Source organism: Delphinus delphis, chromosome 11 (genome assembly GCF_949987515.2).
Source record: "Delphinus delphis chromosome 11, mDelDel1.2, whole genome shotgun sequence".
NCBI lineage: Eukaryota > Metazoa > Chordata > Mammalia > Artiodactyla > Delphinidae > Delphinus > Delphinus delphis.
In genome coordinates, this window is record NC_082693.1 from 3,219,449 (window position 1) to 3,234,750 (window position 15,302).

Genomic DNA, 15,302 nt, shown 5'->3' on the forward strand with positions numbered 1-15,302 from the left:
TAAGCCTGACATTCAAGGTCCCCAGGGCCAGGTCCATCCGGGCCCTCCCGCCTCCTTTCTGCTCCCTCCCCCGCGTCCTTGCCAAATAGAACTGTTTGCTCTTCCATGTGCCATCACCGCCACCGCTTCTGATCACCTTCAGGCCACTCCTTCCACCCAGAATCTCCTCCTCATCTTGGTCTCTCCAACTCTTACCCACCCTTCAAGGGCCCGCTGAAATGTCACTTGCTATGTGACCGACAATTACTAAGCTGGAGTATATTTATTTATATATTTTAAAAACATGTATTTATTTATGCATCTTATTTTCTCCAGTGGACAGCTAGTTCTTTGAAAGAAGAATCCACATCTCATTTGGTCTTCTTTTTTCCCGTATCCTAGTATATCTTTATGTTCTTCCATATCCTAGCATCCTAACCTGATTAGCACTCCATAAATATTTATTGGATAAGTTAATTTTTAAAATCAAAGAATAAAATAATTCAGTGGGCGGATCTGAATGTGTAGGGCCCTCCCCTGCTAATCTGCCTTCGAGGGGCTCCTACCATTACACGACTTGCAAAGATATCTAGACAAGTATATGTTTAGGGTCCTAGAAAGCTGGGACAGAATTGAACCCAGCAGGGTGAGACTGTGGAGAACAATGCATCATTTGCACAGCACATTGTTCAGGAAAAGGATGGGACTAGAGCTTAGGGTGGGGGAGAGGAAAGGCTGTAATAGAAATGAATTTCATTCTTTGCAATATTGCCTAACATCCTGGTATTTGGGGAATGTACCTCCCTTGTCCGGTGTGAACTGTGGCACCCTCGCCAAGCCCGGCAGCCTAGACTCTCCCTGGTGGACCGGTTGGTTTTCCTCTGAGCCCTTCCAGACCTCCTGCCCCCTCACGCATCCCGGGGCACATGACGGATGTGAACTAAGTCTAAGGATGGATGTTCTTGGGCCAGTCGAGCTTGGGCCTGGGTCGATATGACCCCTGGGCCTTTAGATTCAGAGCGATGTCCTGTGTGGATAGGAAAAGCCGCTCCCTGACTTGAGCTCATTCATTCGGGGTCTCTCAGCACTGAGCATGCTGAGAGGGCTGTCTGGGCAGGAGGATGAGCCCCAGAACAGGCGCCTTTACGCAGGATCTGAAGGTGAAAGGGGAGCTGCACCTGGGGTGGGGGAGGGGCCTGGGAGCTGGGGATCCTTCCCAGAGATGAGACCAGCTTTCCATTTCTGGGACGACAGGGCTGCAGGCCCACAGTCTCGAGGGTAGAAAGGTATAAAAACAGCACTGTCGGGGGAGGGGTCCTGCCTCTCGGGTGGTTTCTGTTCCCAGGCCCCTTTCTCGGCTCCATTCACATTGCACCTGCTGCCCACAGAGCCCAGCCTCCAGGTGAGGTCTGCACATGCGATGCTCCACCTTAGAGCACGCAGCCTGAGTCTCACATGTCTTTCCAAACTTAAGGAGCCTGTAATAGCAGGTTGGGAAATGGGACGCTTCGAGGTCCCATTAAAAGTCTTGTGGGACTTCGGGGCTTAGATTTGTGGAAAACGAGGAGAAGGTAAATGTAAACTTATTGAAAGCAACCCACGTGAGAGCAGGATCTCCTCACCCGGGGTCCACGGGGAATTCATGGGGTGGTGAACCCGCTGAAGCTATGTGTGAAAATTATCCATGTACGGGTAGGTGTGGCTGCATTTTTTCTGGAACAAGGGTCTGTAACCTTTATCAGATTCTTAATAGGTCTGTGACCTCCTGAAAAGTTAAACAAAACAACACAAAGCATTTTTCTAGAGGATAAAGGTGGGAACTGGGTGTCAGGGGAATTTGTAGGACATTCCAACTCCTCCCATTTCCCATGTGCTGCAAACATGTGTGCAGTGGGAAACAATGACAAATGCAGGGAAGTGACAGGTCACCTTTTAAAAAAGACCTTCAAACGGGCAGCATCCTGAGGCTTTCCGGGGTTTTCTTATAAAAGCTGTCCTCCTCCCCTCCAGTAACACCACCCTTCTCACCTGTCCCCATCCCTCCATCTTGCCTTCACCGCCACAGGACCGCCTACTCCACTCTCTGCTCCTTGTGCAAGGGGACCGAGGCCAGGAGGGGAGGGGGCTCGTTTGTCAGGCCGGAATAGGAGCCAGTCCAGGAAAGGCTGAGCACGCCCTTCATCTGATCCCGTAGGAGCCAAACTCCTCAAGCTTGTACCCCTTAAACACTTCGAAAACTCCTCTGCATTCCTCCAAGTAACTGTCACCGTACTTTTAGTGTCCGTGAATGAAAAGCTACATGCTGATAGAAAGCTACAGGGCATTCAATAATCCTTTTGATATGTGCTTTTAAAATTACAGCAGCATCTCTGTGTGCTTGGAAAACAGCACAGCACCTACTTGCAAGGTGATTTCTTTGGTCTAGAGGCAATGCTTAGTGTGCATGTAGTGTCAAGGAGCCCCTACTGTAACTGAGGAGCCTCCCCTATCTCACAAAGTGGGAATCACTGGTCTAATTTCAGCTCTTCACTTCACACTTGAGGAAACTGTGGTCTAGAAAACGAAGCGCTTCATTACAGAACCCAGGTCCCCTAACTATCTCCTGGGCTCTTTGTGGGATGCTCTTAGGGCACCCAGTCTCCCATTAGCCCTGGGACTGCTCCCCCTCCCACATCTGCTCCCCGCACTAAGACGCCTCTGAAGGGCACCCGAGGGAAGGAAGGACTCCACAGGGCTTGCGGGGTCTGGGAAACGATCAGAGAAGAGAGTCAACCATGTAATGCCAGGCCTTGGCAGCAAACTAGACCACAAAGCCCTGACGATGGCCGCCATGGGCTGAGGGTGAATGGGCTGGGAAAGCCCACCTCCTTCAGTCCTCACAACAGAGTTAAGTATTATCTTTATCATCTTCACTTTACAGAGGAGGAGACGGACGTTTAAAGAGGTAATGACAAGGTCACACAGTCACTGAAGGCTTCAGAGAGAGGATTCAAAGCCAAGTCTAAATCCAGACCCCGAGCTGGTGACCGCTTTGCAGTTACGGCACGTGAGGCTGGCTGGGCTCCGGATTCTCGGTCCCACTTTAGGACTAACTTATTTTGCTACCCCGGCGCTCAGGGAATCATTCTAAACCCAGTCGCATCTTAGCAGTAATGCAGAAGCCCCTCTCTTCCAGGAGCCGGGGGTATCTTCACCACACCTTCCAGGGATGATACTCCACCCTGGAGGGCAGAGGCGCTGAGCCTTTCAAAGTCACATACAAAGGCGGCTGGAGAGGGTCAGCTCCTCTGCTCACTCCCACCTCTGCTCAGGCCGCTCTCCGTCCTAAGACGCCCCCTCCCCAACTCGCTTACTAACTAAAGGGAATGGGCCCAGGTAAAGGCTTCCCTTCCCCAGGAAGCCCTTCAGAACCACGTGCTTCCACACTGAGTTTTCATTCCTTCCGAAGCATCTTCTCTTTGGCCTTAAACACACCGTCTGCCTTTTGTCTCTTCTGACTCATGCGTGAGAGTCTTACACCCCAGCAAGCTCCTTGAAAGCAGGGACCAAATCTTAGACTTATTCTGTCTCCCCAGGCCCAAGCTCCCGGCTCGGGGCTGGACACACCGTGGCCCGCAAATAAGAACTTGCTGAATTAAACCCAATGGTCCTGAGAACAACTGTCCTCCCTCCAGAAGGACATACCATTTGGGCTACTGCTCCCTCCAGACGCTACGGGCCCCCCCCCCCATGAGGCTCATGAGCCTGCTGGGGTTTGTTTTGGGCCCCTTTTCAGAAAGAAGCCTGACCTTTCCGAGGACCTTTTGTCTGTGGGGCCCCCGTGGCTCTGCCTGGAAGACGTGAGACCTGTTTCTCCGCGGCTCCGGAGTCCAGGGCGGTGGGTCGGAGGCAGAGACGAGGAAGGCGTGGTCAGCTCCACTCCTGTCACTTCTCCAGGGCTCTTGTGAACCAAGTGTGTTTGCCTTTTGCTACCCTGGGAGGCTGAGAGCCTCTTTTTCTCTGCAGACTGAGACGGGACGTCTCGGGGTAAGAGGCAGTTCAGCTTCTGCTCTGATAGCCCTGTCTCCCCCAAGCCCAGCTCTCTGGCACTGTGACTGAGTGGGCCCCTGGCCGTGGTGCTGTCCCCTGGACCTTCGCTGGGTCAGCCCAGACTGCTAACCGAGGCCTGCGGGAGTCTTGAGCCAGCCACACACCTCTCTGAACCTCAGTTTCTTGATCTGTAAAGTGGAGGGGTTGGGCACCATTGAGCACTAGATTCCTCCCTGCAGTAATGTTCTAGGGCCCTAAAATAACACGGCCTTCTCAACACCTCCCCCACTGCTACCCCCATCCCGACACCGACTGCCCCAGGACTTTTAACCTCACTACAGTCAGGGCAGAGCCTCGACATCGTACAGCTAGGAGCTCCCATGCGCTGGGACAGGCCGGTCGACAGAATAGGGTTGCCGCCATCCAGCACCCTAGAAAGCTGGGGGGCGCGGTGGCGGCGGGGACACAGGGGCCTTTACTCAGTTTGATGCTGAATCAGTAAGTCAGGTTCTCCCCTAGTTACCTTTGGAAAAGTTACCTTTTGGTAGTCTAAACGTTACCTTTTACGGCAGTACTATTATTATTCACTGAATAATTTTAATAACAATAACATCTGAAAATTTGACCTCTTCTTTACAGTTTATGAAATGATTTTACAGCTACTCACTCAATTTAAAAATCCTCATGACAACCCCATGTAGAAGACAGGGATTATTATTCCCATTTTATAGACCGGATGAACGGTCGGGTTTACCTCAGTTACCCAACCAGAATGACAGCGCTGAGAATGAATGTCCCAATAGAAACCACAGGTCCCTGGAAGCCAGGAGCAAATACACACCCTTTTAAGGATTCTTACGTTACCACAGGAGAGGTCAGCGGGGCATTTGAAGGAACAATCTCACTAATATATACATTACATGCAAATAACACGTACGTGTGGCTCTGGAGGTTTTGAGCCAAGAGCTTGGAGGCCTCTTGCAAAGGGACACGGCAGCTCTTATTCAAGCCCTTCCCGCAAGCGGGAGCCAGAGAAAGCCGAGGAGGCTGTGAGGAAGCAGATGTGGGGCCATTTCCAGCCTGCTTTGTTCTTTCTCCTGACAGCTCTTGTCGGGGGAGAGAGGGAGTGGGAAGGGCAGCGGGGATCTGGGCCGGTGAAGGGCACAGAAAAGAGAAAAGAGCTGCTACGTGTGGCTCCTCTCCGCACCCTGCAGCTCTGCCCAGCGCTGGACAGGAAAAGAGGACCGGACTCGGGCTCTGGGTCCTTCACGAAGCTGCCCTCACCCCAGGAAGGCAGGGAGGGAGGAAGGGAGCTCCAGCTGCGACCCCTCCACGCGCCCCAGTTCTCGGGCTCGCATGGGCCGGGCCGCGCTGGGACCGAGCCTCCTGCTAAAATGTGGCATCTTCTCTCCAGAAAGACTTTGAAAATGGTGACCAAGTTAAACTACACAATCACCTAAATTGGGTAAAGGAAAACGAGGTGACCCTTAAGAAGGTGACGTAAGACCTCTATACCCACATCATGTACCGTCTGGAGAGGCAAGTCAGGTGACCTCGGGGTAGCTCTTCTACAACTTTATATACTGTTCCCCAGGACAGGAAGGAAGTCAACTGCTCTGCGGCAGGAAAGGCCCTGGGTCAGGCAGGAAAAGCCACTCATCTGGGTCATCCCAGGAAGACCTGCTGACCAGAATTCATAGGGTGACTGCAGAGCCACAATTGACAACATTTCTTAGAAAAGAAAACCACTGCGCTCGTACTTACTCAAGGCTAAACACTTTAAAATTATCTCATTTAAACCTCCCAACATCTCTGTAAGAGAGGAATCTTTGGGACCTCGTTTTACAGGGGGTAAAGGTCAAGGTCGCTAGCCCACGGCAGAGCCAGGTTTACACTCAGGAAGGGTGACCCGGAGCCTGCACTCTTGCCCAGAGCACGGCGCTGCCTCCACGTGGGGGTCTTTGACCCGCGGCACCCAGAGGAGAAGCCACCGTCAGGGACAGCCAGGCTTGGTAGGGACTGAGGCCTCTGGACAGCAGTGGCTTCAGATCAGCTTGTGAAGCAGAAGCCAGTTCCGAGGCAGTTGCCCAACTTCTGCGGCTCAAAAGAGAGCTGGGGTGAGGAAATCAGAACATCCCGGGGTGCGAGCAGGGGACAGAGAACACGCCGACACCGTGGGCGGGCAGGGACACCCTGCAAGCCTCCGCCTGCAGTCACCTCCTTGGAGACTCCGGGACCTGGGAGAAAAAGCACAGGGGCCAGACTGGTCCTTTCATTCTGAAGAGCTTGAGGGCTTCACAGACACCCCTTCATTACACGCCCAGGAGGGAAGGGGAGGTGAACTGTGCTTTGGCCGGGACACGAGCCTCAGCAGCTGTCGTGAAGACAGGTCTGGAGGTAGAGGGATGCTGGGCAGTGGGTTTTGGGGAGCAGGTGTTAGACATGGTTTCTCAGCTCAGCCGGGGCTCTGACTTCAAGGGAGGAGCCTGTGCGGGGCACACGCTGGTCCCTAGCATCTTTCTTCTGACGCCATCTGGGCATGTGCCAGGCTTCACAACAACAACATTCCTAGGTTAGGGGACCCAGGACAAGAGCAGGGGTGAGCAAACCCCTCATGAAACGCAGGCAGCTTGAGCACTGCAGGTGCCAGACACTTGCCACATTCAGTGTGGACGGCAAGCGTCTGGGGGTTTTTAATCCTTTATTGGCGTAACTAGGGATTCTTATGTCTAGGGTTAGGTGAAGAAGAGGCTGCTGTATGGAAGGGTGTGCCATTTGGGACAAATCTCAAAGGTATGAGGAAGGAGAGTACCATGCAGTTTCCTTGCACCATTCATAAGTCTTGCTTCGAATTTAGAAGTTGGGAGATAGGCCCATGTCATAGTTAAGAGGCCCCTGATCTTGGCATCTTGACCTCCTTCCTATTTGGGGACAGGGCGGGGGTGGGTTTCCTGGTGAAACTGTAACACTGTCGCTGTCATTTGCCCTGGACCAGAGCATACATTTCCACTGTCCTGAAGAGAGCACGCATACGGATGATTTTCCGACATTCCATCCCTGAAAACTCTGTGCTGCTACCTTCAAGGATCCAGACACGGGTCCTCCCTAGATCAGGCCCTTGAACCTACACATATTCCTTTTCTCTGCATTGCAACCCATAATTAATCAGCAGAACACAAGGCATCTTGAGGCACAAACCAGAGAGAGGTTAGTAATTTCTAGGTACACTACCCAGTTGCTCAATGCAGCGTGACACAGTTAACCCCAATGACCAGGTCATCATCACTGCCTCTGTTTCCTGCCTCTCTCCTCCGGCCCCGAGTCCTGGAGAAGTCCAGGTCTGCTCCTGGAACTATTCTGTCTGTAGGACTTTGCTTCAATCTCGGCCAGGCAGCCACTCAGGATGGTGGTGTGGTCCTGGGTTTCCACATCCAGAAATCCCCTTGAACCAGTCCTTCACCTTCCTGAGGACTTCCTCTGTCCCAGGAATTCTCATCAGCTTTTTTTTTTTTTTGCGTTACGCGGACCTCTCACTGTTGTGGCCTCTCCCGTTGCGGAGCACAGGCTCCGGACGTGCAGGCTCAGCGGCCATGGCTCATGGGCCCAGCCGCTCCGCGGCATGTGGGATCTTCCCAGACCGGGGCATGAACTCGTGTCCCCTGCATCGGCAGGTGGACTCTCAACTACTGTGCCACCAGGGAAGCCCCCCATCAGCTTTTTTAACCAGTTTACCTCTAGCCCATCTCATTAGAAGAGCTCTCTGCAGCCCTTCACCCCAGATGGGGCCCGGTAGGATGGATACCCCATGTCTCGGAGAGCAGTCCTCACCTTTCAGCCCTGTCCTTCCCTGTGCTTCCCACACCCACACCAATCAACCGGGCCTGCTCTTGCCTATCCATGGGTATTGAAGCAGGTATAGGAAACTGTGTGGGGCACATTTCCTGTGTTCCAGGAGCACGCAGCCCACGGGCTGAGTCTCACACGTAGCCCTCGGCACTACCCCATGGTACACGCTGTCCTGGGGGATGAACCCGATGCTTTGGGAGGATTGAGAAAGAGGGATAAATTTAGCCTACGGGGCTGAGGAGGGCTTCCCAGTTGAGCTGGGCTCTGAAGGGTAAGTGGGGTTTCTTCAAGTAGAAAAAAGAACAGGAGACAGGTATAGCTTTTGAAAGGGCAGGATCAGTCCTTTTAAAAAATCACGCTCCTTTTGATAAACATAATAAGTTCCCACGTTCACTCTATCACCTGAGATTCCGATGTGCCTTCCAAGTGGGGCCTGCGTCTCTCCTTTGAGAATCACTCACTAAAGTGAGAGAGAACTATAGATTGTCATTTCTACCATCACAGTGAAACCAGAAAGGGTTCCTCCGTGCGTGCACACACACACACACACACACACACACACACACACACACACACACCTTTTGCACGTTCACACCGCTGCTCACCCGATTCTTCAGAGAACCTCCCTGGGGTCCCTGCTTGGCCTCTGAGGTAACATCAGGGGCGTGAGCATGTGAGCAGGAGAGGTCAAGACCTTGGGCTGGACCACAGCCTCCCGAGCTAGGCAGCTTCCTCATCTTTGCCTGAGAGCTGTGCTGTTCTCAGGGCGCTGACACTGCATGCCACCCGGCGTGTGAAGACACAGTCCTGCCCTCAGGCCCCGGGGAACCTGAGCTAGAGATAAGACTCAGCTCTGGGTGCAAACTCAGCCTGAAAAGAGCAGGCAGGCTCTGCCCTGAGGTCCGAGGCCTCCGTCTCCCTGTCTGAGGAAAAAGCGAGCTGACTCAGGACCTCCCAGAAGAAGGCAGCTCTCGGGCGCCTGCGGAGTAGGGAGTAGAGGATAAGAGGGAGGTGGGAATCGGTCAGGACCCCGGTGTTACAGAATGTCTGGGGATGGAGGGGGAGGGCGGCCGTGGGCGAGTGGGAAACGCGGGCAGAGGCAAGGACTGGGGGAGGAGGTGAGAGGGCAGCACGTGGCCAGAGAACAGGGCCACCTGCCAAGGCTCCTGCGGACACAGGCACACCTCCCCCCCCCACCTGCCCTGGGGCCCACAGCCCAGCTCTGCTGAGCAGGTGCCCCTGGAGAAGGCTGGAAAGCAAAGGCAGAGAGACGGAAGGGATGGGCCTTCAGGAGGAGTACGACCCGGTATCAAAGACCCGCCATTCCCGCTAGACCACCGACTCCCTCCCTGGTACCATCTCCCCGGCCGCACGTCTCGGGCGAGTTGCTTCTCCTCCCTCAACCTCATTTTCTTCTTCTGGAAGATGGGTTCTTGTAGGGTTTCTTTTTAATTGAAGTATAGCCGATATATAACATTGTGTTAGTTTCAGGTGTACGGCAAAGAGATTCCAATTTATATATCTATTCTTTCTCAGATTCTTTGCTCTTACAGGTTATTACAAGATACTGAGCAGAGCTCCCTGTGCTGTACAGGTCCTTGTTTTTTATCTGTTTTATATATAGTGGTGTGTATGTGTTAATCCCACACTCCCAATTTATCCCTCCCCCCAACTTGCAGGGTTGAAATGAGACAGCGCCTTGGAAAGTGCCACGTGGCACGCAGTGGAGACACTCATTATTCCTTCGTCGGAAGAAAAGCCATTTACTCTTACATGGTGAGATTTAGAAGTAGAGAGAATGACCCAGAAACAAGAGAAAAGGATCTGTTCACACTTTCCTAGGAGCCGCAGAAACGGCAGGTTAGACACAGCCATCGTGGGGTTTGCTCATCAGCACGTGGGTGGCTCAGAGCACCCAAAGCAGGCCAGCCTGGGGGGCAGGGGAGGGGGTGTGAGGAGGAACCCTGGGGCCAGGGCCAGGGTCCCATCCAGGTTCAGCCACTGGACTGCGTGGCTTTGGGTGCATCACCACCTCCGTGGCCACACTTTGCCTGGTGCCTTTTGTCCCTTTCACCCCAATCCTGCGATTCCATGAGGCCTCCCAGCAGCATCCCTTGGACAGTCCATGGACTGGTCTGCTAGCCAATCAGGCGATCAATCTATCCATCCATTTAGTTCACCTCTGACACGTCTCGCGTCGCAATGATGAAAGCATCCCGAGTGAGGGGAGTAGGGGGGCTGCAGAGGCGGGGGCCCCCCTTTTACAAGGATGCCCAGATCTTTATAAGGAGCAGAGGAGACTCTGGCGCTTCTGGTTACGGGACAGAAACGAACCTGAAGCGCCGAAGACCAGGAGGGGGATTTACTACAGGCGGCAGGGGGTCGTTCCCAGAAACCACAGGCAGGGTGATCGGGGGGCCCGTCACTGGAAGCAGAAACCAGGACACCTGCCGACCCCGGCGGCTTCCTTCCCTGTGCCTCACTCTGCTCCACCCTGTGCATCGTGCTTCAGGTCATCAGCACAGGCTGCATAGCAACAGTGATCTCATTGCCACATGCAGGGGAGAGAGAATCTGATTGGCCCTGCCCTGGTGGGAGGCTGAGTCCACGCAGCCTCAGCCAGAGGACCCAGGCACGCAGGGGCCACTGTGATGATCCTGTAGATACGATCTCACTAGGCTGCCTCCTGGTGAGCGGATGGGGGGCGGGGGGGGGGGGCGATCTCAGAGCAGGGGAAGTTGTGACTGGCCTGACAGCCCAACGGGGGTTGTGTCAGTCAGGACACATGTTTGGCTGCTGTAACCAGACCCCAGAGAATAGAGGCTTAGGCAAGACGATAGTTTATTTCTCTCCGTGTGTAGCGGTGTCAGTGCAAGCAGCCCAGGGATAATACGGTGGCTCCGCGGTGTTGAGGACCCAGGCTCCCCGTGCTTGTAGCTCTTCCCTAAGGACGTCTGCCTTGTGCACACGGGTGAGCATGGCTCCCCACAAGGTCAAGGAAAGACGGGGAGGGAAGGCACGGGCCTTCCTTTTAAGGGCACAGTCACTGCTGCTAACTTCTCAATGGCCAGAACTTGGTAATGTGGACACGGTGCAAGAGAGAGATGGGGAAAGGATGACCAGCTAGGTGGTCCTGCACCCGGTCAACAACCTGTGAGGTCAAGTAGATGCTGGGGACGACGTCCTACATGGGGCAATATGGCCTTGGTTCCTGGGAACTCAAGGAGGTGTCTGTCTCTCCTGACTGTGGCTTTGGGAGGAGGTTATGCCACGGAAGAGCGTGGCCAGCACGGGAAGACCGTCAACGTGGGCCCTGCCAAGGAAGATGGGCTGGTCGAGTTCACACCAGCGACGTCTAGACGTTCTGCTCTCTTACACCACGGCGAGGAAGTGCCTCTTCCCCTCCCCTCATTCAGGGTGCAGAACAGGATGTTCTTGGGCCAGGTTGCGGAAGTCAGGGTGATAACACGGGGTCCTGTAAAGAGGCGGTTTCCGGGGCTGCGGTTCTTGTAGCCCCAGCGTGGGCTGCTTGCCTAGGGGAGCAGAAGTCTCTTCCTGCAAGCACTGGACCCACATGCTGTGTTCTGCCGGGCAACCGCGTCCCTCGGCTGTGTTGGGAGCAGCTGATCCAGCAGTGAGGCTGTGCGGAGCTCCTACTGCATGCAGGGCAGGTGCTGGCTGCTGGGCGGGACCCGTGGCGGGGAGGCTAAGCCCACTGTCCCTCCTCTTGGCCGCCAGCCTGACCTTCTCCTCAGCCACAAGCTTCCGGCTCACCAGTGCTTACTTGACGGGCGAGAGGCTTGGCGTCAGCGACTGGATGGGTCATGAGTCATGGTGCACGGGGCAGTTCTGCGGCTGAGCAGTCATGCCCTGCACTGCGCTTCGGGCCAGAGAGGAGATGCCAGAGGGGCCGATGCCCGTCCCTGGGCAGCACTGGTTCTGTGCCTGTGGGGTGTTGGGATGGGGGAGGCGGGGGTTGGATAAAGGAGCAGGAACTAGGGCTGGACCTCGCAGCTCTCGGTCACAGTGATGTCCAGGGTGGGAGGAGAGCCAGCGGCACAGAGCCGAGCCAGGGTCCACCTGAGGCCTAACGCTACGTGGCTCCGACTGACCTGAGCGACCTTCCACGTTCAAATATCATTTCCCTCATTGTAGACAACCAGATAGGGACTTTCCTGGTGGCTCAGTGGTTGAGAATCTGCCTGCCAATGCAGGGGACATGGGTTCAAGCCCTGGTCCAGGAAGATCCCACATGCCATGGAGCAACGAAGCCCGTGTGCCACAACTACTGAGCCTGCTCTCCAGAGCCCGCGAGCCACAACTACTGAGCCCACGTGCCACAACTACTGAAGCCCGCACACTCTAGAGCCCGTGCTCCACTACAAGAAAAGCCACCGCAATGGGAAGCCCGCACACCGCAACGAAGAGTAGCCCTCGCTCGCCGCAACTAGAGAAAGCCCGTGTGCAGCAACGAAGACCCAACACAGCCACAAATAAAATAAAATAAAACAAAACAAACAAACAAACAAAAACCCCAAATAACTGTCTTGTTGAATCTAAGGATTTACACAATGAAGAGCACTGGCAAAGGTGAGGTCTGTGCTCACTGGTCTCCGTGCCCTTCAGCACTGCACCTGGACACACCTCCGTGTGTGTAGTGACCCCTCCGTGCGCACCGTGTGGACCGAACCCCTGGGATCGACTGGTCCATTTACATGCAAGGAAACTGAAAGCCAGCAAGGGACGGAGACTGGCCTAGGTGACACGGGCCAGCGGGGACAACAGGCCTGGAGAGTCCCGGTCAGGACGGGCCTCTGCTCATCAGCACCAGGGCCCTTCCTCTCCAAGTGGCAGCGCCCAAGTTGGATTCAGATCTTTCACCTCCAGTGCCTCTGCTCCCACCCCTCACTGCACTGTCCCCGGCTTGGTTGGCTAACAGCATAAAGGCCGGAAAGGGACCGGTCTGCAGGAGAGCTGTGGCGGATCCCTGCCCACCAGGGCACCGGTGCCCGGGGCTCAAGTACAGAGGCTGAGTAGCAGGGGCTCTGGAGCCAGACTGCCTGGGTTGGAGTCCCAGTTCGGCCACGCGTGAGCTACATGACCTCATTTCATCCCTGTATGCCTCAGCTTCCTCGTCTGGAAAATGGGGATTGAGATGGTATTTCAGGTCACAAGGCTGCCGTGCTTAGGAAAGTCCTGGTGCACAGAGTTTACGTAGTTAAGTGTCTGTGGCTGTTTGAGGCTCTTAAGTGTCAGAGCTTTACAGAGGTGGTGACTACAGTTGGCCTTCACAGGACAGCCTTTTGCTGATGGTGGAGTTTGTTGTTTCCAGATGGGACGAGATTCCCACAGGTGTTTTAAAGGACTGGGGGCTCTGCAAACTCTTGGAGGACTGGGCGCTTCTCCCGTAGAGACGGTCAAGGACTGAGTACAGGGCCATCCAGTTGGTGGACGGTTAGAAAACAGTGACCAATAACTCCTGGGGAGGTACAGACCTGGGAGGACGTCCTCTATCCACACAACCTGAGGGCTGAGATGGGACACCAGCTTCCTACAGACACATCTCCTTTTCCTTTAAAATCCCAGCTTTTATTCAAATTTGTTCAGCGTTGGAAAGTCAACGGAACCCTCAGCACAAAGAAGGTGGCTGAAAGCCAAGAGGACCAGAGCCAGGAAAACTGTGGTGCAGGCAGCCCTGCTCCTGCCAAGAGTGGGATGCGATTCCAACCCTACCCGCGCCCGAGTGCTGGGGCAGGACACCCGCTCTGCTGAGAAGGTGGCCCTAGTTCAGCCTCACCCCCCTCCCCAGCCCACCCCGCGAGGCATCATCCCAGGCTCCCTCCCTCACAGCCACACCTGAGAGGTGGTGTTCCTCATGGTTTCCCACGTCAACACCTGGCCTGACTAACCTGACAGGTTCCTGGAGTAGAGCCGTCATCTGTTTCCTGCTATAAACATGTTCTCTGCCTTCTCTGCTGTGCGCCTGTCTTTGTAATTTGGTCCCGAGCACCATGTGCCATGGTCCCAGGAATGCTTCCCGAGATGGTCGCCCCAAAGCAGTCCCAGCTCCACCAGCATCCTCCCCGTCATCATCTACAGAACACCTTGCAGAGGACTGGCTATGCGGCCAGGTATTTTAGACAGCATCTTTAATCCACCCGGCACCCAACCTCGCAAGGTTGATCTATCAGGACAGTGCTTCTCTGACGTGAATGTGCATATAAGTCACCTGGGAATCTTGTTAAAATGCAGATTCAGCTGAATAGGTCTCGGGGACGCCTCAAAGCCTGCATTTCTAGCAAGCTCCCAGGTGACATTGATGCTGCTGGTTCTAACTCTTTGAGGAGCAAATGTATCAGGCGGAACATTTTGGTTGCAAGTGACTGAAATCCAATGTGAACTGCTTAAGCAGGAAGATGAATTTATTACGAGGATGTCGAGTGTCTCACAAGGCCAGCTACAGCACGAAAGCCGGGCCTCGGGAAGAGCTGGGGCCCGGGAGGACTCTCGCGGCCTCCGGACTCTGCTTTCTCCTTCCGCCCACTTCATGGCTTTGTTCTTCCTCTGTCCCTTCCTTCCGTCCACTCTGTTCTGGTTAGTACCAAGCAACACTCCCCACAGGCCTGTGGATTCTGTGTCTTCTTCCTCGATCTACTCTTTGATTTGGTTGTGCATATCTTCCAGTAACTTCCTAAGAAAGTGAGCAAGGGAAGCAAAATTTTTGCTACTTACATAACTGAAAATATCTTTACACTTGATTGACAATCTGCCCAAGTATAGAATTTTAGCTTCCAGAGTGGCTGTTGTGATAACCGATGCCATTTCCATTCTCTATCCTTTGTACCTCGCGTCTGAAAATTTTTAGATTCTTCTCTCTGCTCTCCAGTGTTCTCAAGCTTCACGGTGGTGTGCCCTGGGATGGGTCTTTCCTCGTTCATTATACTGGGCACTTGACGAGTCCTTATGACCCACAAACTTTTGTCCTCCTGCTCTAGAAAAAAAATTTTTTTATTATTTATTTGGTTATTTCTTTCCCTCGCTTTTCTTTGTTCAATCTGTCAGGAGCCCGTTATTAGGATGTTGGATCTCCTGACAGGATCCTTTAATCTTCTTATCTTCTGTATCTAATTGTCCATCTCTATCTCTTTGTTTTAATTTCTGTGAGGTTTCACAAACCTCTTTTTCTAACTTTTCAAGTTGAGTTTAAAAAATTTATATTTTTATTTCATATTTTTAATTTCCAAGAGTTCTTTTTTTGTTGTTATTCTCGGAATATTCCTCTTCTTTTCCTTTTTTTTTTTTTTGCGCGATATGTGGGCCTCTCACTGTGGTGGCCTCTCCCATTACGGAGCACAGGCTCCGGACACACAGGCTCAGCGGCCATGGCTCACGGGCCCAGCCCCTCCGGGACATGTGGGATCCTCCCGGACCGGGGCACAAACCCGTGT

The 15,302-nt window shown here is 53.8% G+C and overlaps 1 long non-coding RNA gene across 4 annotated transcripts in view; it reads right to left on the reverse strand.

The window, feature by feature from the left end:
- LOC132434373 (uncharacterized) overlaps positions 1-15,302 on the reverse strand; it is a 116,692-nt gene that overhangs the window by 76,416 nt on the left and 24,974 nt on the right. The window contains exon 4 of one of the 4 annotated variants that reach the window (XR_009521291.1): positions 6,175-6,245. The exons of the other annotated variants lie outside the window; for them this stretch is intronic. This is a non-coding gene — a long non-coding RNA (uncharacterized lncRNA). Of the gene's footprint in view, positions 1-6,174; positions 6,246-15,302 lie in introns of those variants that run through there. 4 annotated transcript variants of the gene reach the window in all.